At 50.8% G+C, this 24148-nt stretch overlaps 2 long non-coding RNA genes across 2 annotated transcripts; one reads left to right on the forward strand and one right to left on the reverse strand.

The window, feature by feature from the left end:
• The first annotated feature begins 329 nt into the window (after positions 1–329).
• LOC128336964 (uncharacterized) lies at positions 330–1997 on the forward strand. Its single transcript, XR_008312133.1, has 3 exons — positions 330–529; positions 1653–1745; positions 1844–1997. It is a non-coding gene; the product is annotated as an uncharacterized LOC128336964 (long non-coding RNA).
• On the reverse strand, positions 1967–15383 carry LOC128336965 (uncharacterized). Its single transcript, XR_008312134.1, has 2 exons — positions 15284–15383; positions 1967–2588 (listed from the first exon to the last, which is right to left on the reverse strand). It is a non-coding gene; the product is annotated as an uncharacterized LOC128336965 (long non-coding RNA).
• Between the last annotated feature and the right edge of the window lie 8765 nt (positions 15384–24148).

Below are 24148 nucleotides of genomic sequence, written 5' to 3' on the forward strand. Positions count from 1 at the left end.
CCAGCAGCGGGACTCCTGGCTTCTCCTCCCCGAGTCCCGGGAGAATGTCGGAGCTGCTCCGGGTCTGCTCCGCTCCGCCGCCGCGGGGTCCGGGCTGCCTGCCGGGGCTGTCATCTGCTGCTTCGCCGCCTCCTCGGTCTCTTGCTGGAGCTGCCGCCGCCACGTCCTCCTCCGAAGCGCCCTCGAGATTTATGGCAGAAGCCCCGCCCGGGCACGCCTCTTCCGGCCGGCTGCTGGCCAATCGGCGCCCGCCCCACCCCCGCCCCGCCCCCGCTGCGCCGGCCAATCCCGGGAGCGCCGCAGAGGGGTGGGGCTGAGGGCGGGGCGGCGGCGCGCTCATTAGAAGGCGGAGGCGCTTGGCGCGCGGACTGGAGAGGGGACTCCGCGCTGGCCCTGCTGCCTGGGGCGCCCCCGCCTTCCCCGCCAGGACCCGCGTGAATCCGAGTGGAGCGTCGATCTCTGCGGACAGAAGCCGGGAGGCTCCCCCGGAGGAGGCTCGTGCAGCTGCCGTTCGCGGGTCCGGTCCTGGGTATGGTAGACTCGCCTCTCCTGTTGGATTCTGCTCTGGCCGCTCCCTCGGAGGAGGGAGGAGGGGGCGACGCTCTGGCCCTGCAGGAGGATGATAGAGACGCTGCTTCCACGCAGCAGCCCCGCCCCCCCCCCCGCAGCTGGACATATTATATGGGGGGAGGAAGAAAAGAAGCCCCCCCTGCAGCACACACACACACCCGGGCCCCCCAGGAAGAGAGGGGGGAAGGGAGCCAGCAGGCACGGAGGGGCTCCCTCCTAGCTCCCAGGGGGAGTGCCTGGGCCCCTCCCTGGGGAAGCCTCTGGTGCTTGGGGGGCAGGAGGGGGGCATTTGAAGAGCATCCTGTGCTGCTGAGGGACCCTGGACTGCCCCCGGGAGGCTCCTCTGAGTCCCAGGCCAAGCTCAGGGCACCCCAGAGGAGCAGCAGAGAAGAGGCTCTTGCAGCAAAGCGGAGCATTGAGGAAGCAGAAGCACAGTGCAAAGGTGGGAGTTGGCAACTGTGATCCTCTTGCAGGGGTGAAAGGAAGGAAGACACAGCCCAGACATCCAAGAAGTGGAGCGGGTAGGCTCTCACAGACTCGTGCAGGGGTGCCCAGCTTGGACCCTCCAGTGGTTGCTGGACTACAGCTCCCATCCTCCCCCACCACAGTGCCCAGCACTCAGGGATGATGGGAATTGTAGTCCAACAGCCTGAGGATCAAAGTTGAGCAGCCCTGGTCTAACGGCTGAGAAGATGAGGAGGGAGAGAGAGAGAGAGAAAATCCCGTGGTCCAAATACCACCGTGCCCAGAGTAAAGGCTGACTCCATCTGGCTGCAGCTCCCCCCAGTCGGGAGACTGGAACCAGAGGCCGATGCCTGAACAGACCTGCGCCACCTGATCAGTCGTGGTGTCGTGCAATGCCACAAACAACAGGCGAGAACAAACTTGGTTCCTTTAGAAGCAAGGCCAGGCCTTTCAGACTTTTAAAATGGGGGCAGGGGGGCAGCAGATTTAAAATGTTTCTCTTATTTTGCGTTTTCATGTTTGATGTCTCTTTAACATTGCTGTGAGCTGGGTAGAGAACAATTTGTTATGGGGCTGCTAACCAAGTTTGTTGTTGCTTGTCCTCCTGTGAAATAAAGGCATGTGACCTGCTGACTGACAGATACCTCATTTTACATACACAATCCTGCCACTGAAATGAGCTACACACACTCCTTTTGAGAGCAGAAAAGGTACTAGGGGAAATATGCTTGGGACATGTTCAGAGGAGGTTGGGATTTTTAAAAGCACAAATACTGAATTAATCCTTTTCACTTTTATTGCTCTCAAGGGATTTTAAACACTCAAGGATACATCTAAAAAAAAGAAAGCAGAAGAAAGAAAACAGAAGAAAGCAGAAGATCCATTCAGATTCAAATGTACTGTGATTCAAGCTTACCATATATGGCCAATAGACAATTAAATGGCTAATGTTTTAATTGAAATCCTTCAAGTTGCAAATGGTTCCAAGTGAAATTCTAAAACAGAAATCCCCATTTCTTCACCATTTCCACTGTGGGTACTTTGAGGTTTAGTAGGATTCCCGTTCTGGCTGAAGCTCTTTCCACTCTCTGAGCACGTATATGGTTTCTACACAGTGTGGGTTCTTTGATGCCAATTAAGATTTCCACTCCTGCTTTAGCTCTTTCCACACTCCAAGCATTTAAAAGGTTTATCTCCAGCATGAGTCATTTGATGTAAATTGAGGTAGTCACTCCCACTAAACCACACTCCAAGCATTTATATGGTTGCTTCCCTGTGTCCATTTTGCACTGAGGCTGAAAGCTTGGTTCAGAACTGAAGTTTTTCCTACTTGCAGGGCAGGGACTTCTTTCCCTCTTGTTTTTTGGATTCTGGTTTTATAGATGTCACCCAGCTGGGAAGCAGAAGGTCTCTCCTTGTTCTTCTCTTTTGCTGCAGGTTTTGCTTCTCTGTTCTCTCTTTTTCCGTCTGAACAAACTTTGCGCGGTGGGTCTTTCATCCTCTTCACTCTCCAACCCATTACTTGCTGGAATGGAGAGAAATCTGGTCAGAGCCTGAAATAAGAGAGAAATCCCCTTCTCAGTCACTGTTCCCTCTAACAGGGATTTCCAGACGTTGTTCACTACAATTCCCAGCATCCCCAGGTGCAGTGCCCTTTGGCTGGGGATCATGGGAGTTGTAGTCAACAACCCCAGGGACTCCCTGTCAGCGGGAACACTCTTCTCAATGGCCAGCCCCCAAGGACTGCTCTGATCGTGGAAGAACCACCAAGCGGACCTGCTCTGGTTGATGTAAGTTCTGGAGGGAGGGAGGTGGGTCTGCAGTCAGGATTCCATCTCATTTCCTGGGTATTTTTGTCAGTATGGAATATCTGCAAATCAGCCAGGCCCTGTTTTCTTCCTTGATGTGTTTTCCCTTTGGGGGGGAAAGAAGTCTGTGCTGGTTTTCACATATCATGCACAATTCTATAGGTGCCTCCCTATGCTCAGGAAGGGATATCTCCTTTTTTATCCTCACAATATCCGTGTGAGGTGGGCCAGGCTAGAAGAGAGATGGGATGGCTTCACTGTAGCATGATAGAGAAGAACACTGAAGCGCTTCTCATTCCCTGCTAAATGAGGGGAAAGAGGCACCTTTGAAAGTGGTGATTCTCTGACATTTAGTAGGGGGAGAGCCATTGGCCCTATCCATCCCCAGCACAGCCTCCCTCCAGTGGCTCTTACTGCTCTTTCTTTTCAGGTGGTGGAAATAATTTGCATACAGGCTGACCAGATCTCCAGTGGCATAAATCGAATGTGGGGGCTGCCTTATCCGGAGTCCAACCCTTGGTCCCTCCAGTGTCTACCCCCAGGTGGGCGAGCATCTGCTTTGCAGAAGAAGGTTCCAGGTTCGATCCCTGGCATCTCCAGGTGGGGCTGGGAAAGACTGCTACGGGATGCCCCAAAGAAATGCTGCCAGTCAGAGTTGCTGCTTTGGTCCTTCAGCTGTTGTGGGACTACAACTCTCATCATCCCTAGCTTTAATGGCCAAGAGTCAGGGATGATGGACACTGTAGTTTAACAGCTGGAGGGCCGAAGTTGTGCAGCGCTGGTCTACTACACTGACCGGCAGCAGTTCTTCGGGACACCTAGTAGCCATCTTTCCCAGCCCCACCTGGAGAGGCCAGGGATCTCTCTCCACTCACACAAACCTTTGCACCGAATGCTTGACAGAATAAAGCAGTGTCAGTCTTAAGGGAATCGAGAGGCTTCTTCAGCCACAGATCTCTTCCACGACAGGTGACCGATACCCAGCACCATCTGAGGCACGTTTACGAAGAAGGAGAGGCCACTGACTTCAACAGCGTTTTCTCCCCAGCAAGCATGCACAGGATTGCAGCTCAGGGTATTCGCCACCTGTGAACTGCACAAGGGCTGCACTGATCTCTAGAGAGCAGCAATCGTATTATACAACTTAGTCTTTTTGAGAGCATTCAAAAGTGTTTCACACACACAATCCTGTTGCAGCCCTTACAACAACCCTGTAAGGTAGGCCAGTATGGTTAGCTAATGCACATTGGGGGGGGGGAGAGTTCTTGGCAGAGGCTAGTTTTGTGCCAGAAACGTATTAATTCATAGCTCGGTCTCGGAACCACTCTGCTGCACCAGTGTGGTCAGGCTGTGGAAGGGAGAACCGACTGAGGGGCAGACAGACTGCATACTACAGCAAAACAGAAAGTGAAGCAAATTGTGGCAGACATGAGGAATCTGTGCAACTCACCAGCACCCCAATAGGCCCACATTCAGCTGTGTGTATATTCCCCCCAAATCACACACTACAGCTGAAGGCAGAAACCACGCTCCAAAATCCCAAAGTCTCTAACTGGTTCAGCCTGTGGGGACTTGGCAGTAAAACTCAAGATTGCACATTGACTGACTCTGCAGTGGGAAGTAAGGAGAAGGCAAAGTGTGCTGTCAAGTTGATTTCAACTCCTGGCGCCCACAGAGCCCTGTGGTTGTCTTTGAATGCAGGAGGGGTTGACCATGGCCTCCTCCCGCACAGCATGAGATTATTCCCTTCCTATATCACTGCTGCCCGATATAGTACCAGCGGGATTCAAATGGGCAACCTTCTGCTTGTCAGTCAAGCATTTCCCTGCTGCACCACTTAATCATAAATAGATCATGAGTTGGCTACATTTGCATCTCTCGTAGGCACATGTGATGAACACGACTGGTACAAGATTCGCACTTATTCAGACTCCTTCGCTTACACTGTGTGGAGACAGACTGAATCCCAGCACCCTCTCAACATCCCACCACCCAAAGACGTCCATTTGGGGGGTTATAGAAATAATACAAACACAAATACGACAAATATTTAGAGACCACTTTTCAAGAAGAGTTCCCAAAGCAGTTCCTCTATCAAATCAACAAATAAGCTCCTCAAAACAAACGACCAACAATTATCTAAATAACAATGCACACATTTGAAACGTGATGTGGGCGAGGGAGTGGGGAGAAGGAATCAGACGGACAGAGAAGGGGGGCACGAGTGAGGCCACAGAAGCAGCCCCCCCCCGGGGCATTGGCGTTAAAAATCCAGCCCCCCGCCACCCGATGGAGATGGAGCCCCCTGGTATCGAAAGAGGGGGGCAGAGGCACCCCTGGGAAATCCAACAGAGGAAACCCTCAGCTGCCTCCCCAGACACTTTACTGAGCTCTGGAAGCATTTCAGATCAGGTGGTATAGAAGAAATGCAAACAATCAATCCATTTCTGCTCGGGTTTAGTACTACCCCGGCTTAACACTGCCTGGGTGCTGAGGTCAAAAGCATGCACCCCACACTAGGACTTCAGCCATTTCCATCAGAAGCGAAATATTGGGATGAAAAATGGTGTGCCGAGCTCAACTCACTGGGTGACTCTGGGCCAGCCAAGTATATCAGGAGGAGCCGGTGATGGTTACGGTCCTTTGGAATGCAACTGTTACTGGTCGGAAGATGTCCTTGATTGGAGAGGAGAGGGATCTCTCTCTCTAAAAGGAGAGTGGGCAGGGGTCTGCGAAGGGGGGGTTGTGAGGGGGGGAGAAAAGCCCCTTGAGAAGAAGGAGGCCGTCCTCCTGTGAATTAGAGGAGGAAACAAGATGAACAAGATCTGTGAACTCAGGGAGGGAGGGGAGGGGAGAGCGAGAGGAGGAGAGAGAAAGAGAGAGAAAGAAGGGAGGGGGAGGGACGGGACGAGCCTGTCAGTGGCCTGAGGAGAACGAGCGGCCATGGTGGTGGTGGTGGCAGCAAGGGGGGGCCGAGTCAACCGCTGCTGCAGTTTGGGGCTACCGAGGCGGAGGGAGGCAAGGGACGGGACGGGGCCTGTCAGCAGCTGGAGGGGAACAAGTGACCATGGCAGCCGTGGCAGTGAGGAAGGGCCCAGTCAACCACTTCTGCTGCTGCTCCTGTGGGGAGGAGGAGGAGTGGGGCTGGGGTGAGGGTGGGGAGGTCTCTGGGGATAGGAGAGCTGCAGCTTGGCCAATAGGCGCCAGCAACACTGCAGCCGCGACCAAGAGGGGTGAGGGGGGTGGAGTGGAGGGATGGAGGAGGAGGAGCAGGAGGAGTGGGGCTCAGGTGAGGGTGGGGAGATCTTGGAGGGGAGGGGGGCCATGGCAGGGGGTGAGGGGAGCAATCAGGTACCAGAACGCAGATGCTCTGCGCAGGTTAAGCTGCTACTATCTATTTCTCAGCCCCTGGGATGGTCCTCTGCTAGCATCTGAAGATGGGCTGGACACTTAAATTAACACACACCCCCTTGTAAAAGAAAGAGCTCAGCACCAGGTGCTTCGGAAACCTTTTCTGTCAATGTCTGTTTGGAAAGAAGGAAATACACACTTTGTTTGGTTTATTGACTGGGGAGTATTATCTAAATAAATACTTGTCCACTTCTCCCATGACTGTAAAGAATCTTTTTCCTGGTGCAGCAAAAGGGTGCCCTCCTGTGGCCACATTATGCACTGCAGGGAGCTAGGCTACATGAATGGCAATGGGCAATGAATTTTCCTGGAGGAACAAAAGGGTGCCCTCCTGTGGCCACTTTGTGAATTCCAGTGACCTGAGGCTGGGCTATATGAATGGCAAAGGACAATGCATTTTCCTGGCATGGCAAAAGGGTGCCAACTCCTGGTGCAACAAAAGGGTACCCTTCTGTGGCCACTTGTTGCACTCCCATGGGCTGAGACTAGGCTATATGTATGGAAATGAATAATGCATTTTCCTGGTGCTTCGAAAATGGTGCCTTCCGGTGGCCCCTTTTTGCATGGCAGGGAGCTGAGACTAGGCTACAGGAATGGCAATGGGCAATGCATTTTCCAGGAGCAGCAAAAGGGTGCCCTTCTGGGGCCACTTTCTGCACTGCAGTGAGCCAGGGCTGGCTATAGGCATTCTCCTGGTGCTACAAAATGCGTTCTCCTGGTGCTACAAAAAGGTGCCCTCCTGTGGCCAATCTGTGCACTGCAGGAAGCTGAGGCTAGGCTACAGGAATGGCAATGGTCAATGCATCTTCCTGGTGTGGTAAAAGGGTGCCCTCCTGTGGCCACTTTTCTGCACTGCAGCCAGGTGAGGCTAGGCTATATGTATGGCAATGGGCAATGCATCTTCCTGGTGTGGCAAAAGGGTGCCCTCCTGTGGACACTCTGTGCATTGCAGGAAGCTGAGACTAGGCTATATGTATGACAATGAACAATGCCATTTCCTGGTGTGGCAAAAGGGTGCCCTCCTGTGGCCGTTTTTCTGCACTGCAGCCAGGTGAGGCTAGGCTATATGTATGGCAATGGTCAATGCATCTTCCTGGTGTGGAAAAAGGCCCACCTGTGTCCACTTTATTATTTATTTATTTACTTACTTATTTATTTAACTAACATATTTTTATACCAACCAAAACTTACGTCTCCTGGAGGTTTACAATAAAATAAAAACAGAAAGTAAAACATTAGATAAAACAAGAACAAAAAAAGTACCCAGAATGTTGGGGGCAATATGCTAAATCATTGTAAACCGCTTAGAGAGCTTCGGCTATAGAGCGGTATATAAATGTAAGTGCTAAGTGCTAAAACCTTACAACAATTTAAATTTTTTAAAAAGAATATTTTAAAATATTAAAACAGAAAGTAAAACATTAGTTAAAACAAGAATAAAAAATTTAAAACCTTACAACAATTTAAATTTTTTTAAAAGAATATTTTAAAATATTAAAACCACTGAAACAATATTAATTAAAAAACTTTGTGCACTGCAGTGAGCTGGGGCTGGCTATAGGCACAGCAAAGAAGAATGCATTTTTCTGGAGCAGCAAAACGGTGCCCTCCTGTGGCCACTCTGTGCACTGCAGTGAGCTGAGGCTAGGCTATATGAATGGCAATGGCCAATGCATCTTCCTGGTGTGGCAGAAGGTTGCCCTTCCGTGGCCACTTTGTACATTGCTGCAAGCCGAGGCTAGGCTATAGGAATGCCAAAGAACAATGCATTTTGCTGGAGAGACAAAAGGGTGCCCTCCTGTGGCTTCTTTGAGAATTCCAGTGACCTGAGGCTGGGCCATATGAATGGCAAATGCATTTTCCAGGCATGGCAAAAGGGTGCCACCTCCTAGCCTAGCCTCAGCTTCCTGCAGTGCACAGAGTGGCCACAGGAGGGCACCCTTTTGCTGCACCAGAAAAATGCATTGTTCTTTGGCATGCTTGTAACCAGCCCCAGCTCAGTGCAGAGCAAAAAGGCTTTTAATTAATATTGTTTTAGTGGTTTTAAAACTGTTTTAAAAGATTCTTTAAAAAATTAATTGTTCTAAGTTTTAAAACTTTTTGCTTTTGTTTTAACTCAAGTTTTACTTTCTGTTTTTATTTTGTTGTAAATCGCCCAGTGATGTAAGTTTGTCTCGATCTAAAAATATGTTTGCTGCATCTTCCAGATGCAGCACCCTTTTGCCACACAGGAAGATGCATTGCCCATTGCCATTCCTGTAGCCCAGCCTCAGCTCACTGCAGTGCGGAAAAGTGGCCACAGGCGGGCACTCTTTTGCCGCACCAGGAAAATGCATTGCCCATTGCCATACATATAGCCTAGTCTCAAATCACTGCAGTGCAGAAAGTGGCCACAGGAGGGCTCCCTTTTGCCAGAGAAGGAAAATGCATTACACTTTGTCATTCATACAGCAAATCCTCACCTGGCTGCAGTGCAGAAAAGTGGCCACAGGAGGGCACCCTTTTGCCGCACCAGGAAAATGCATTGCCCATTGCCATACATATAGCCTAGTCTCAAATCACTGCAGTGCAGAAAGTGGCCACAGGAGGGCTCCCTTTTGCCAGAGAAGGAAAATGCATTACACTTTGTCATTCATACAGCAAATACTCACCTGGCTGCAGTGCAGAAAAGTGGCCACAGGAGGGCACCCTTTTGCAAAAACAGGAAAATGCATTGCCCATTGCCATACATATAGCCTAGTCTCAAATCACTGCAGTGCAGAAAGTGGCCACAGGAGGGCTCCCTTTTGCCAGAGAAGGAAAATGCATTACACTTTGTCATTCATACAGCAAATCCTCACCTGGCTGCAGTGCAGAAAAGTGGCCACAGGAGGGCACCCTTTTACCACACCAGGAAGATGCATTACACTTTGTCATTCATACAGCAAATCCTCACCTGGCTGCAGTGCGGGAAGGTGGCCACAGGAGGGCACCTTTTTACCACACCAGGAAAATGTACTGCCCATTGCCATACATATAGCCTAGCCTCAACTCACTGCAGTGCAGAAAGTGACCACAGGAGGGCACTCTTTTGCCACACCAGGAAAATGCATTACACTTTGTCATTCATACAGCAAATCCTCACCTGGCTGCAGTGCAGAAAAGTGGCCACAGGAGGGCACTCTCTTGCCACACCAGGAAAATGCATTGCTCTTTGTCATTCATACAGCAAATCCTCACCTGGCTGCAGTGCAGAAAAGTGGCCACAGGAGGGCACTCTTTTGCCACACCAGGAAAATGCATTACACTTTGTCATTCATACAGCAAATCCTCACCTGGCTGCAGTGCAGAAAAGTGGCCACAGGAGGGCACTCTTTTGCCACACCAGGAAAATGCATTGCTCTTTGTCATTCATACAGCAAATCCTCACCTGGCAGCAGTGCAGAAAAGTGGCCACAGGAGGGCACCCTTTTGCCACACCAGGAAAATGCATTGCTCTTTGTCATTCATACAGCAAATCCTCACCTGGCTGCAGTGCAGAAACGTGGGCACAGGAGGGCACTCTTTTGCCACACCAGGAAAATGCATTGCCCATTGCCATTCCTGTAGCCTAGCCTCAACTCACTGCAGTGCAGAAAGTGGCCACAGGAGGGCTCCCTTTTGCCAGAGAAGGAAAATGTATTACACTTTGTCATTCATACAGCAAATCCTCACCTGGCTGCAGTGCAGAAAAGTGGCCACAGGAGGGCACTCTTTTGCCACACCAGGAAAATGCATTACACTTTGTCATTCATACAGCAAATCCTCACCTGGCTGCAGTGCAGAAAAGTGGCCACAGGAGGGCACGCTTTTGCCACACCAGGAAAATGCATTGCTCTTTGTCATTCATACAGCAAATCCTCACCTGGCTGCAGTGCAGAAAAGTGGCCACAGGAGGGCACTCTTTTGCCACACCAGGAAAATGCATTGCCCATTGCCATTCCTGTAGCCTAGCCTCAACTCACTGCAGTGCAGAAAGTGGCCACAGAAGGGCTCCCTTTTGCCACACCAGGAAAATGCATTGCTCTTTGTCATTCATACAGCAAATCCTCACCTGGCAGCAGTGCAGAAAAGTGGCCACAGGAGGGTTCCCTTTTGCCACAACAGGAAGATGCATTACACTTTGTCATTCATACAGCAAATCCTCACCTGGCTGCAGTGCAGAAAAGTGGCCACAGGAGGGCACCCTTTTACCACACCAGGAAGATGCATTACACTTTGTCATTCATACAGCAAATCCTCACTTGGCTGCAGTGCGGAAAAGTGGCCACAGGAGGGCTCCCTTTTGCCACACCAGGAAAATGCATTGCTCTTTGTCATTCATACAGCAAATCCTCACCTGGCTGCAGTGCAGAAAAGTGGCCACAGGAGGGCACTCTTTTGCCACACCAGGAAAATGCATTGCCCATTGCCATTCCTGTAGCCTAGCCTCAACTCACTGCAGTGCAGAAAGTGGCCACAGGAGGGCTCCCTTTTGCCAGAGAAGGAAAATGCATTACACTTTGTCATTCATACAGCAAATCCTCACCTGGCTGCAGTGCAGAAAAGTGGCCACAGGAGGGCACTCTTTTGCCAGAGAAGGAAAATGTATTACACTTTGTCATTCATACAGCAAATCCTCACTTGGCTGCAGTGCAGAAAAGTGGCCACAGGAGGGCACCTTTTTACCACACCAGGAAAATGTACTGCCCATTGCCATACATATAGCCTAGCCTCAACTCACTGCAGTGCAGAAAGTGACCACAGGAGGGCACTCTTTTGCCACACCAGGAAAATGCATTGCTCTTTGTCATTCATACAGCAAATCCTCACCTGGCTGCAGTGCAGAAAAGTGGCCACAGGAGGGCTCCCTTTTGCCAGAGTAGGAAAATGCATTACACTTTGTCATTCATACAGCAAACCCTCACTTGGTTGCAGTGCAGAAAAGTGGCCACAGGAGGGCACTCTTTTGCCACACCAGGAAAATGCATTACACTTTGTCATTCATACAGCAAATCCTCACCTGGCTGCAGTGCAGAAAAGTGGCCACAGGAGGGCACTCTTTTGCCACACCAGGAAAATGCATTGCTCTTTGTCATTCATACAGCAAATCCTCACCTGGCTGCAGTGCAGAAAAGTGGCCACAGGAGGGCTCCCTTTTGCCACAACAGGAAGATGCATTACACTTTGTCATTCATACAGCAAATCCTCACCTGGCTGCAGTGCAGAAAAGTGGCCACAGGAGGGCACCCTTTTACCACACCAGGAAGATGCATTACACTTTGTCATTCATACAGCAAATCCTCACTTGGCTGCAGTGCGGAAAGGTAGCCACAGGAGGGCACCTTTTTACCACACCAGGAAAATGTACTGCCCATTGCCATACATATAGCCTAGCCTCAACTCGCTGCAGTGCAGAAAGTGACCACAGGAGGGCACTCTTTTGCCACACCAGGAAAATGCATTCCCCATTGCCATTCCTGTAGCCTAGCCTCAACTCACTGCAGTGCAGAAAGTGGCCACAGGAGGGCACCCTTTTGCAAAAACAGGAAAATGCATTGCTCTTTGTCATTCATACAGCAAATCCTCACCTGGCAGCAGTGCAGAAAAGTGGCCACAGGAGGGCTCCCTTTTGCCACAACAGGAAGATGCATTACACTTTGTCATTCATACAGCAAATCCTCACCTGGCTGCAGTGCAGAAAAGTGGCCACAGGAGGGCACCCTTTTACCACACCAGGAAGATGCATTACACTTTGTCATTCATACAGCAAATCCTCACTTGGCTGCAGTGCGGAAAGGTAGCCACAGGAGGGCACCTTTTTACCACACCAGGAAAATGTACTGCCCATTGCCATACATATAGCCTAGCCTCAACTCGCTGCAGTGCAGAAAGTGACCACAGGAGGGCACTCTTTTGCCACACCAGGAAAACGCATTACACTTTGTCATTCGTACAGCAAATCCTCACCTGGCTGCAGTGCAGAAAAGTGGCCACAGGAGGGCACTCTTTTGCCACACCAGGAAAATGCATTGCCCATTGCCATTCCTGTAGCCTAGCCTCAACTCACTGCAGTGCAGAAAGTGGCCACAGGAGGGCTCCCTTTTGCCACACCAGGAAAATGCATTGCTCTTTGTCATTCATACAGCAAATCCTCACCTGGCAGCAGTGCAGAAAAGTGGCCACAGGAGGGCTCCCTTTTGCCACAACAGGAAGATGCATTACACTTTGTCATTCATACAGCAAATCCTCACCTGGCTGCAGTGCAGAAAAGTGGCCACAGGAGGGCACTCTTTTGCCAGAGAAGGAAAATGTATTACACTTTGTCATTCATACAGCAAATCCTCACTTGGCTGCAGTGCAGAAAAGTGGCCACAGGAGGGCACCTTTTTACCACACCAGGAAAATGTACTGCCCATTGCCATACATATAGCCTAGCCTCAACTCACTGCAGTGCAGAAAGTGACCACAGGAGGGCACTCTTTTGCCACACCAGGAAAATGCATTGCTCTTTGTCATTCATACAGCAAATCCTCACCTGGCAGCAGTGCAGAAAAGTGGCCACAGGAGGGCTCCCTTTTGCCACAACAGGAAGATGCATTACACTTTGTCATTCATACAGCAAATCCTCACCTGGCTGCAGTGCAGAAAAGTGGCCACAGGAGGGCACTCTTTTGCCAGAGAAGGAAAATGTATTACACTTTGTCATTCATACAGCAAATCCTCACTTGGCTGCAGTGCAGAAAAGTGGCCACAGGAGGGCACCTTTTTACCACACCAGGAAAATGTACTGCCCATTGCCATACATATAGCCTAGCCTCAACTCACTGCAGTGCAGAAAGTGACCACAGGAGGGCACTCTTTTGCCACACCAGGAAAATGCATTGCTCTTTGTCATTCATACAGCAAATCCTCACCTGGCAGCAGTGCAGAAAAGTGGCCACAGGAGGGCTCCCTTTTGCCACAACAGGAAGATGCATTACACTTTGTCATTCATACAGCAAATCCTCACCTGGCAGCAGTGCAGAAAAGTGGCCACAGGAGGGCTCCCTTTTGCCACAACAGGAAGATGCATTACACTTTGTCATTCATACAGCAAATCCTCACCTGGCTGCAGTGCAGAAAAGTGGCCACAGGAGGGCACCCTTTTACCACAGCAAGAAGATGCATTACACTTTGTCATTCATACAGCAAATCCTCACCTGGCAGCAGTGCAGAAAAGTGGCCACAGGAGGGCACCCTTTTGCCATACCAGGAAAATGCATTGCCCATTGCCATTCCTGTAGCCTAGCCTCAACTCACTGCAGTGCAGAAAGTGGCCACAGGAGGGCACCCTTTTGCAACACCAGGAAAATGCATTGCCAATTGCCATTCATGTAGCCTGGCGTCATCTTCCTGCAGTGCACAATGTTGCCACCAGAGGACACCCTTTTGCCACATGAGGAAAATGCATTGCGCAATGCCATTCCTGTACCCTAGGCTCAGCTCCATGCAGTGCAAAAAGAGGCCACCGGAGGGCACCATTTTTGAAGCACCGGGGAAATGCATTGTTCTTTGCCATAGATATAGCTCAGTCTCAGCCCATGGCAGTGCAAAAAGTGGCCACAGGAGGGCACCCTTTTGTCACTCCAGGAAGATGCATTATTCTTTGGCATTCCTTTAGCCTAACCTTGGCTTGCTCAATGTACAAAGTGGGCGATGGTCAATGCATCTTCCTGGTGTGGCAAGAGGATGCCCTGTTTGGGCCACTTTGTGCACTGCAGTAAGCTGAGTCTAGGCTACAGGAATGGCAATGGGCATTGCATTTTCCAGGTGCAGCAAAGGGTGCCCTCCTGTGGCCACTCTGTGCACTGCGGTGAGCTGAGTCTAGGCTACAGGAATTGTACAGGCAATGCATCTTCCTGGTGTGGCAAACGGTTGCCCTTCTGTGGCCACTTTGTACATTGCTGCAAGCCGAGGCTAGGCTATAGGAATGCCAAAGAACAATGCATTTTGCTGGAGAGACAAAAGGGTGCCCTTCCGTGGCCACTTTGTACATTGCTGCAAGCCTAGGCTAGGCTATAGGAATGCCAAAGAACAATGCATTTTGCTGGAGAGACAAAAGGGTGCCCTTCCGTGGCCACTTTGTACATTGCTGCAAGCCGAGGCTAGGCTATAGGAATGCCAAAGAACAATGCATTTTGCTGGAGAGACAAAAGGGTGCCCTCCTGTGGCCACTTTGTACATTGCTGCAAGCCGAGGCTAGGCTATAGGAATGCCAAAGAACAATGCATTTTGCTGGAGAGACAAAAGGGTGCCCCTCCTGTGGCCACTTTGTACATTGCTGCAAGCCGAGGCTAGGCTATAGGAATGCCAAAGAACAATGCATTTTGCTGGAGAGACAAAAGCGTGCCCTCCTGTGGCCACTTTGTACATTGCTGCAAGCCGAGGCTAGGCTATAGGAATGCCAAAGAACAATGCATTTTGCTGGAGAGACAAAAGGGTGCCCTCCTGTGGCCACTTTGTGTATTCCAGTGACCCGAGGCTGGGCTAAATGGTAAAGGACATTGTATTGTCCCGGTCCGGCAGATTTTTCTCCCGCTCTCACAACACTAGAAACAGAGGCCACCCCATGAAACCTAACGTCTAGAATTCCAGGACCAACAGAAGGAAGGACTTTTTCACACAGCACATAATGTGGTGATGGCCACTAGCTTGGCTAGCTTTAAAAGGGACTTGTACAAACTCATGGAGGTGCCCTGGTTTGCGTTTGAATGGGAAACTTCAGGGGAGCACTGTGAGATATTCCCCTGAGGGGAGGGGGGCCCTCTGGGAAGACCACCTGCCTGCATGCTTCTATATGCTTGCTAATAAGAGTCATTTCCAGAAAGCTTTCTCCAAACCTTCTCATTTTTCAAAAAGATCTAAGAAAACGAGGGCATTAACCACCAAATGAAGCTCACTAACCGCACCCAAATATTTGGTAAAAACTCAGCACGTAAAACTCTACAACTCAAGAACAACATATATATACATATACACACAGGGTTTACCTTATAGAAGATCATAAGAGAGCCTCTCACTTCCCCTGAAAGCCCTGCTGCTCTGACTCAGCTCCCTGCTCCACCTGATCCTTACACACCTTAACTAAATCCTCACCTCATAGCAGGAGGAAAGCCCTTAAAGGATCCTCGTCCCTGCAGGACCATCCTGCATAAACTTAGCACCGCTTGCTGGACCCCAGAACTCTCCTCCCTTCCTGAACATACCCTGAAGGGGTTCCTAGAGGCAGGTCCCTCCATCAAGGGGAGCCCGTGCAAATCCTCCTTGGGACCAGGAGGAAAGAGGGGGGCAGAGGCACCCCTGGGGGAAACCAGAAGGGGAAACCTCAGGGAGGGGCCTCCTCTTTTATTCCTGGCTCTCCCCAGTTGCCTCTTCAAGGAACAAAAACCCCCAAAGTGGGTTCCAGAGCAAAAGAAAGGAGAAGATGGGGACTCACAATCTTCCTTCTTTTTTTGAAGGCAAGGGAGACCCCCGGGATAGCGTGCTGTGCTGGGGGGGGGGGAAGAGGGGTGCTTTGTCAAATCCCCCCTGGAGCTGGAGAGACCTTCCGAGGCACCTCTTGGCCCCATGAGCTGGTTGCGTGTGTCCCTCCCTTCTGGCACGCTGCTCCTCCCAGCGGAGCGAGGCCATGCCTTGTCTGAGGGGCTCTGTCTGGACCTCGCCTCCAAGAAAGACCTGCCATTGCCCTCATGCCTCCAGGAAAGTGTCAGCCGCGCAAGAGAGTAAGAAAGCGGACTGGCCGGAATTAGCAGAGCCGTGGGGCCTGTCGCCAAAGTCCATGCAAAAGCCGCCTCTGCTCCGAGAAGTAGCACCCGAGGCTTGGGTTGCCACTTTTGCAAGACAGACACGGAGCGGCAAGCTGCTCCCTCCCCCTGCTTGCCCCTTGGGCTCCCCACGGCCTCTGCCCTCCACTTGGACTCTTCTCGGCCTCCCTGACATTCTCCGGGGTGTGTGTGTGTGTGTGTGTCCCACCACTGGCCACCCCACTCCTTCCCGCCTTCCTGCTCCGAAGACCGATCCCCCCCCCCGCGACATACCTCAAGAAGGCGATGGCCTCTGTGCGCAGAGAGAAGAGGTGGTGGGTCACGGGGTCCTCCAAAATATGGTCCCTCTCGTCCTGGAGGGAACAGAGAGCAGGATGAAGACACCCCAGGCCCCAATGGGGGGGCAGGCTTCCCTCGTCCTGCCCCAGATCCGCCCACCGCCCTCTGGCTTTTTTGTCCTCTCCCAAGGGCTGCCTCCATCCACACCGCTCACCCCCATCCAGGCCTCCACCCACCAGCCGGCCCCTTTGCCCCAGATGTCCCTGCCGCAATTCACTCACCAGTACAGCCTGGGCTGCCCGTTCCTTGGAGAACAGAAGGCGTTGTTCCCCCTGTTGGAGGTTGTCATTTGCCCAGGATGGGATTTGTGATTAATTAGCGGAGCGCTAAAGAAGTGACCCACTCCAGTTGCAGAGCAGAATGCAGAGTTTAGTTGTTGCAGCTGTTTAGAGAAGACACAGGGAGATTCTTGTTGAACGAAACACTAAGTAGATTTATTGGTGAAGTACACCTTGGATAGGAAAGACCTAACCCTAATCTATAGGCTACACAATGAATAGGTAGAGAGAGAGGGAGATGTTCCCATCTGCTCTCTGGATCTCTCTCAACTTTATTTAATCTGGTGGAGATCAAAAGATTGAGCCAGTATAATTGCTACCCCACTGGGCCTGGGTGACCCTGGGGCCTTAAATTGTGGCCTCACTTGGGGATGATAAAATACGTCCTTTTTATTATTTCCCCAGCCACAAGTTTCCTACAAAGCTGTAATCACTGGATTTTCTCTAGCTTTAAGTACTCTCCTTGGTTTTATTGGTGCCCACAAACCTCTAATGTTGTAGGAGAATATCTTAAGCGTCGCCTCCCTATGTGCTGAATGTCAATTGTGGCGCTTCAGGTCCATGTTGGAGCTTTCGGGATGTTCCTGCTGGAACAAAGAGAGAAGACCGGTCAGAGCCTGAGACGGGAAAGGCGTTCCCCCCTCAATGGGCAGCACCCAGGTGATTGCAGAAGAACCACGAAGCCGACCTGCTCTGGGTTACTGAGTCCCGGGGGCAGGCAGAGCCCTTCTTGTGCCCTTCCAGGGTCTCCAGCCAGCAGCAACCCATCTCGCAGGCGGGCCGTGGGGTGGGGGGGAGTTTGCAATCAGGATTCCATCTCGTCTACTGGGCGCCCTGTTGGGAAACTCCTCCATTTTTGATGTCTGTACTTTGGGTTTGACTTCAGTTCCTTAAGTCAGCTTTCAGGCCCTTCTGGAACCAGGGGGGAAGAAAGGTTGGCTCGGTTTATCCGCCTGGCAAAACATGGTACCCGTCAAGCGATGTTGGTGCATTACTCACCAGGCCCTTTTCCACCCGTCACAGACTAGTAGACTAGTGGATTTCTGCAGCCCTGTCTATAACAACACTGTAATGGGGTAGACATGTAACCCAAGAAGGCTTGAGATGTGTTTTATGTTGTTAAAAAAAAAACTTTAGAAGTCCCCAGACCCTGAAATTGAGGTATTTATTTATTTAAAATATTTATACCCCTCCCCTCCAGTGCATTACTGCTCGGGGCAGCTTACAACAATAAGATACACAGATACAATAAAAGTAATGAAATTAACTATTATTATAACTATTAACTATTAAATTAACTGAAAATGACAAAAAGCTAAAGAACCCCAAATAATAATGATCTCAAAAAGCCTCCTCAAAAAGGAGTGTCTGAAGAAGTTTTCTAAACCCCTGGAGGGAGGGAGCTGGGCCGTGGCATTGAGCTCTTCCACACCAGGCCCGTTTCAAGACAAAACAAAACGCCCTGCTTGTTTGTTGTTGTTATTTCGCTTGGGAAACGTTTGTGGAAAAGCGGTTTATAAATACTGGTGGCTGTTGTTGCTTTCTCAGGCGTTCAATTGTAATCGGTTCTAAGTCAACTGTTTGATCTTTCCCCTGAAGTGCTCCATAAGTAACTGCTGGGAGTTTGTGGGGTTCCCCCCCCTTTAAAAGAAAGGTTTTGCATTGACCCAATTTCCCCTTAGAAGTAAAATTTCTGGTTAGAAAGAAACTAGAAGTGTGTGGATCGTCCCCACCCGACGCCGACAAGCCTCTCCACACTACTGAGGATTGGGGTTTTTTTTGGGGGGGGTCAGTTTGGACAAGTGGGAAGGGCTGTTGGGGTGGACCCAGCCTGGCCCCAAAGGCCAGGTAGCCGCTGGGAAGGAGGGGAGGAGGCCGCGAGGGCTGTTCCTCCACTGCCTGGCCAGAGAGGGCGGAGGGCTGGGAAACCAGCGAGAAGATGCCACGCGGGGAAGCTGCCAGCTGTGCCCAGCACTGTGGAGACATTGCTCAGCCCCGCTGGCAGCCACTGAGGCAAGACGGGGCGTGGTGTGTCTGTGCTGCCCAGCCTTGTGGCTGCACTTTCAGAAGCTGCTGCTGGCTGCCTGAAGGAGCTCTCTCTGCTAATTAAAGGGCCTTTATTAATTAATAGAGAGTTGCTAATCATCACACCCAGACCTTAGATCCTATAACTTGGGGTGTGGGGTGGGGTGGGGAGGTCTCCTCCAAGCCAGCCTGCAGACCAGGGCTGCCCAACCTGGAGGGCTCCAGAGGGGGCCAAACGACAACTCCCATCACCCCCTGGTACCATTGTCTGTGGCTGATGGGAGTTGTAGTCCAGCAGCGGCTGGGTTGGGGAGCCCTGCTGCAGACCCACCTTCCTAAAGGCAGGTCTCTCCATCCGTGCAAATCCTCCTTGGGACCAGGAGGAAAGAGGGGGGCAGAGGGACCCCTGGGGGAAACCAACAGAGGAAACCCTCAGCTGCCTCCCCAGACACTTTACTGAGCTCTGGAAGCATTTCAGATCAGGTGGTATAGAAGAAATGCAAACAATCAATCCATTTCTGCTCGGGTTTAGTACTACCCCGGCTTAACACTGCCTGGGTGCTGAGGTCAAAAGCATGCACCCCGCATTAGGATGTCAGCCATTTCCATCAGAAGCGAAATATTGGGATGAAAAATGGTCTGCCGAGCTCAACTCACTGGGTGACTCTGGGCCAGCCAAGTGTATCAGGAGGAGCCGGTGATGGTTACGGTCCTTTGGAATGCAACTGTTACTGGTCGGAAGATGTCCTTGACTGGAGAGGAGAGGGATCTCTCTCTCTAAAAGGAGAGTGGGCAGGGGTCTGCGAAGGGGGGGTTGTGGGGGGGGGGAGAAAAGCCCCTTGAGAAGAAGGAGGCCGTCCTCCTGTGAATTAGAGGAGGAAACAAGGGAGGGAGGGAGAGAGATTTCCATTCGGAAATTCGACGCACCCCCCTGGCCATTTGGAAGGAACCATAGGAAGTTGCCATACACTGAGTCAGATCTTTGGTCCAGTCTTGTTTCAATTACTTGGTACAGTCAGTGCCGAGAATGGTTGGTGAAGAGCAATCCACTGGCAGCAGCTTTTTACTGAGTCAGACCCTTGGTCTATCTAGCTCAGTATTGTCTTCACAGACTGGCAGCAGCTTCTACAAGGTTGCAGGCAGGAGTCGCTCTCAGGCCAATCTGGAGATGCTGCCAGGGAGGGAACCTGGGACCGTCTGGATGCAAAGGAGATCTCCTACCACTGAACTACAGCCACATCTTCTAATGGGATGATGGGGCATCATCCTGCACCATCTGGGGACCCAAGGTTGCCTTGGGATGTGCTGATGGCCACTAGCTTGGATGGCTTTAAAAGAGGCTTAGACCAATTCATGGAGGAGAAGGTCTATCCGTGGCTACTAGTCTGGTGTCTATGGGCCACCTCCAGCCTCAGAGGCACGATGCCTCTGAATACCTGCAGCAGGGGAGCAACCGCAGGAGAGAGGGCCTGCCCTCACCTCTTGCCTGTGGGCTTCTCAGGGGCATCTGGTGGGCCACTGTGGGAAACAGGAGGCTGGGCTTGAATAGGCCTTGGGCCTGATCCTTGTGCCTGGGGATGATGGGAATTGTAGTCCAAAGGCATCTGGGGAACCGAGGTTGGGAACCCCAGCTGTGCACTTTTATAATAATTAATTAATTAATTAATTAAAATACACCTTCAAGCAAGACTCCTGAGGGCTAGAAACTTTTAAAAAAAAAGAACCTCTTTAGGAAGGAGGGATCTAGAGCCAGTGGCCTCCTCTGCTTGTGCTTCTGGGCCTTTTCTCCCCCTCGTTTGTTTAGCCCTCTTCAATGGGGCCGGTTGAAGAGCACGCCACGCCACGCCACGCCACCGGGCCCTTGTTCTCTGGGAATTCTGTCGTGTCGGCAAAAACAGCCCTCGTAGGCTTAGCTGGGAGCAAACACTGCGGCTTTTGTTGCCGCAGTGCTTTGGGGGATTCTTCACCCCCTCAGCCCGGCCGCCAGCCGCATGAAAGGACGGGAAGCCAGGCTCTGCCAGAGAGCAAGAAGCCACGGGCAGGCCTTGCTAGTGGGGACGGCTTTCCTGGGTCTTTTCCCCCCCCGGGAAGGGTGCTTAGTTTGACCTCCCAGGCAAAGTTTTCAAACACTCAGGGCCCGATCGTGCCCTTTTGAAGCAAGAAACTCCGCCACCAAGGAAGGACTTCTGGGCAGCTTTCTTGTGACCTGGGTGGGAAGCGGATCTCCAGCAGGCAGGCATGACCTCAGCCACCAGACAGGTGAGTTTTTCACGATCTGTGGAATTCCCTGCCACAGGATGTGGTGACGGCCGGCCGCCAGGGTGGCTTGAAGAGGGGCTTAGACAAATTCAGGGAGGACAGGGCGGCTGTCAATGGCTACTAATCGGGATGCGAAATGCCGCAAAATGCCAGCTGCAGGGGAGTCAACGGCAGGAGAGAGGCACTTTTAAAAAGCGATCCTCTTGACTGAGCAGGGGGAGAGCAACTGGCTGTATCCATCCCCAGCACAGCATCCCTCCAGTGGCTGTTGCTGGTGGCTGTCTCATGTTTCTTTTTTAGATTGTGAGCCCTTTGGGGACAGGGAGCCATCGTATTGATTTATATCTATGTAAACCGCTTTGGGAACTTTGGTTGAAATGCAGTGTATAAATATTTGTCATATATAGAGGGCATGGCTTCGTCGCTTGCCTGTGGTCTTCTCAGAGGCATCTGGTGGGCCACTGTGGGAAACGGGATGCTGGACTAGAGAGCCCTTCTTGGGCCTGATCCAGCAGGGCTGTTCTTATGTTCTTAAGGCTAGACATCAGGAAGAATTTCCTGACAAAAGGCACCGTCTGATGGGCTTTCTTTCTCTGGAGGTTGCCTATTTTATTTTATTTGGTCCATTTCTGTGCTGCCCCATAGACAAACCTCTGAGCGGTTTACCATTTAAGGCACCACAGTCATTAAGACATTGACACAAGGAAAACAATTTCAGACAGAGATAAACCCTCTAAAAGCTTTAAACTTTAAAACTATCAATTCAAAGCCTGATTCAACAGGTATGTTTTCAGATTTTTCTTGAAAACATCCAGAGGAAGGGGAGACTCTAATTTTGTGCATTTCCTGCTCTGAGCAGGGGGTTGGAAATCTGTGTTGCAGCCACATTTGCAGTACTGGTTGCAGTTTTGGTCACTGTATCTTAAGAGGTAGAATTGGAAAAGGTGGAGAAAAACGCAACCCAGATGATCAGGGCCTAGAGCACCTTCCTTATCAGGCTAGACTACGGCATCTGGGGCTTTTACGTTTGGAAAAGAGGTGACTAGACATAGGAACATACATAGGAAGCTGCCATCTACTGAGTCAGACCCTTGGTCCAGCTAGCTCAGTATTGTCAACCCAGACTGGCAGCGGCTTCTCCAAGGCTGCGGGCTGGAGTCTCTCACAGCCATAAAATTATGCATGGAGTAGAGAGAGTGGACAGAGAGAAATGTTTCTCCCTCTCTCACACTAGAACAAAGGATCATCCCATGAAACTGAATGAAGGCCAAGAAATTTAGGATGCAAAAAATGAAGTACTTTTTCATACAGTGCATAATCTATGGAAATCTCTGCCATGGGGTGTGGTGACAGCCACCAGTCTGAATGGTTTTTATTTTATTTTATTTATTTATATTTTATTTTTTACATTTTATGTCCCGCTCTTCCTCCAAGGAGCCCAGAGTGGTGTACTACATACTTAAGTTTCTCCTCACAACAACCCTGTGAAGTAGGCTAGGCTGAGAGAGAAGTGACTTGCCCAGAGTCACCCAGCTAGTATCATGGCTGAAGGGGGATTTGAACTCGGGTCTCCCCGGTCCTAGTCCGGCACTCTAACCACTACACCACGCTGGCTCTCATTTTAGAGGCGCTGAGACCAATTCAAGGAGGATGGGTCTATCGGTGGCTATTCGTCTGGTGGCTACAGGCCACCTCCAGCCTGAGAGACAAGATGCCTGCAAATACCAGTTGCAGGGGAGTAACAGCAGGAGAGAGGGCATGCCCTCACTTCTTGCCTGTGGGCTTCTCAGGGGCATCTGGTGGGTCACTCTTGGTTATTGCGGACCCAAGATTGAGAACTCCTGATTTAGGACATCCAGGTACAGCCGAAAAAGGCTCTTGCCTAAAACCTTGGAGAGCTGCTGACACCAGTCAGAGTAGATAATACTGAGCTAGTTGGGCCAGGGGTCTGACTCCGTATCCAGCAGCTCCCTATGAATTGCTCTCCACTCTTCGCTGACGATTCCTCACAGTGTTGTTCTGTGTGTTGGAGCATGGCCTTTGAGGGCGGGGGGGATCAGTCTGTACAGTTGACTACTGTGTGATTCGTGCGGGAAGGGTTCGGAGCACTTCCCCTCAGTAAACCCAACCACGTAGGGAAAATAAATATGACATTGAAAGAAGTGCGAGAATATTACGTTTTTTTCAACTTTGTTTTCAACAACAGCTTCTAAAATGCTTTTCATTTTTCAATACAGTTGGGCTTGGCCATTTTTTATTTTTATTTTTTCCTGTTGTACTTGGTGCCTTATTGGTTTTACTTGGTGTATTTATGGGAGGAAGATGACAACAGCCATGAATGCACCACCCAGAGACCTTCAAGGCCAAGTGGAAGACAGATCATCCTGGAGAGAATCTATTTAAGTGGTTGCTAAGAGTCGAGACCGAATTGACGGCACTTAATCAATCAATGGGAGGAGAGCTGGTCTTGTGGTAGCATGAATGGGCCCCTTGGCTAAGCAGGATCCACCCTGGTTTGTATTTGAATGGGAGACAACATGTGTGAGCAGTGGAAGATGTTCCCCTCAGGGGATGGGGCCGCTCTGGGAAGAGCATCTGTCTGCTTGCCTGCAGAAGGTTCCCCGTTCCCTCCCTGGCAGCATCTCCATGATAGGGCTGAGAGAAACTCCTGCCTGTAACCTTGGAGAAGCTGCTGCCAGTCTGGGTAGACAATACTGAGCTAGGTGGGTCAAATGCCTGACTCATATGGCAGCTCCGATGTTCCTATGATGTCGTCCCGGATCCGAATGTATAAAAATGACACAGGGGCTGCATTGTCTGCTCTTGGCCACGAGGGAGAGCTGTTGGCTTCCCAATGGTTTCTGATATAGGACTTTTAAAACAGCTTTTCTAAGGAAGGCAGGCATAAGAGATCGTCTGTGTGTCCAAAGCCCAATAATGTATGTATTTGTGGTCCAATATCAATCAAACTTACCGTCCACACGAAGGGATCCTAGGGGATCCTGACGGGCTACTCTTATTCTGATGAATTAAAAATTCAGCCTGTCGAATAACCCCGCTTCAGCCATGAAACTCTGGGCCAGTCATTTCTCTCTCAGCCTCACCTACCTCGCAGGGTTGTTGTGTGAGGATAACCATAACCATCGACACCGTTCTGGACTCCTTGGGGGAAGAGCAGGATATAAACATT

This window comes from Hemicordylus capensis, chromosome 14 (assembly GCF_027244095.1).
Source record: "Hemicordylus capensis ecotype Gifberg chromosome 14, rHemCap1.1.pri, whole genome shotgun sequence".
Classification (NCBI taxonomy): Eukaryota; Metazoa; Chordata; class Lepidosauria; order Squamata; family Cordylidae; genus Hemicordylus; species Hemicordylus capensis.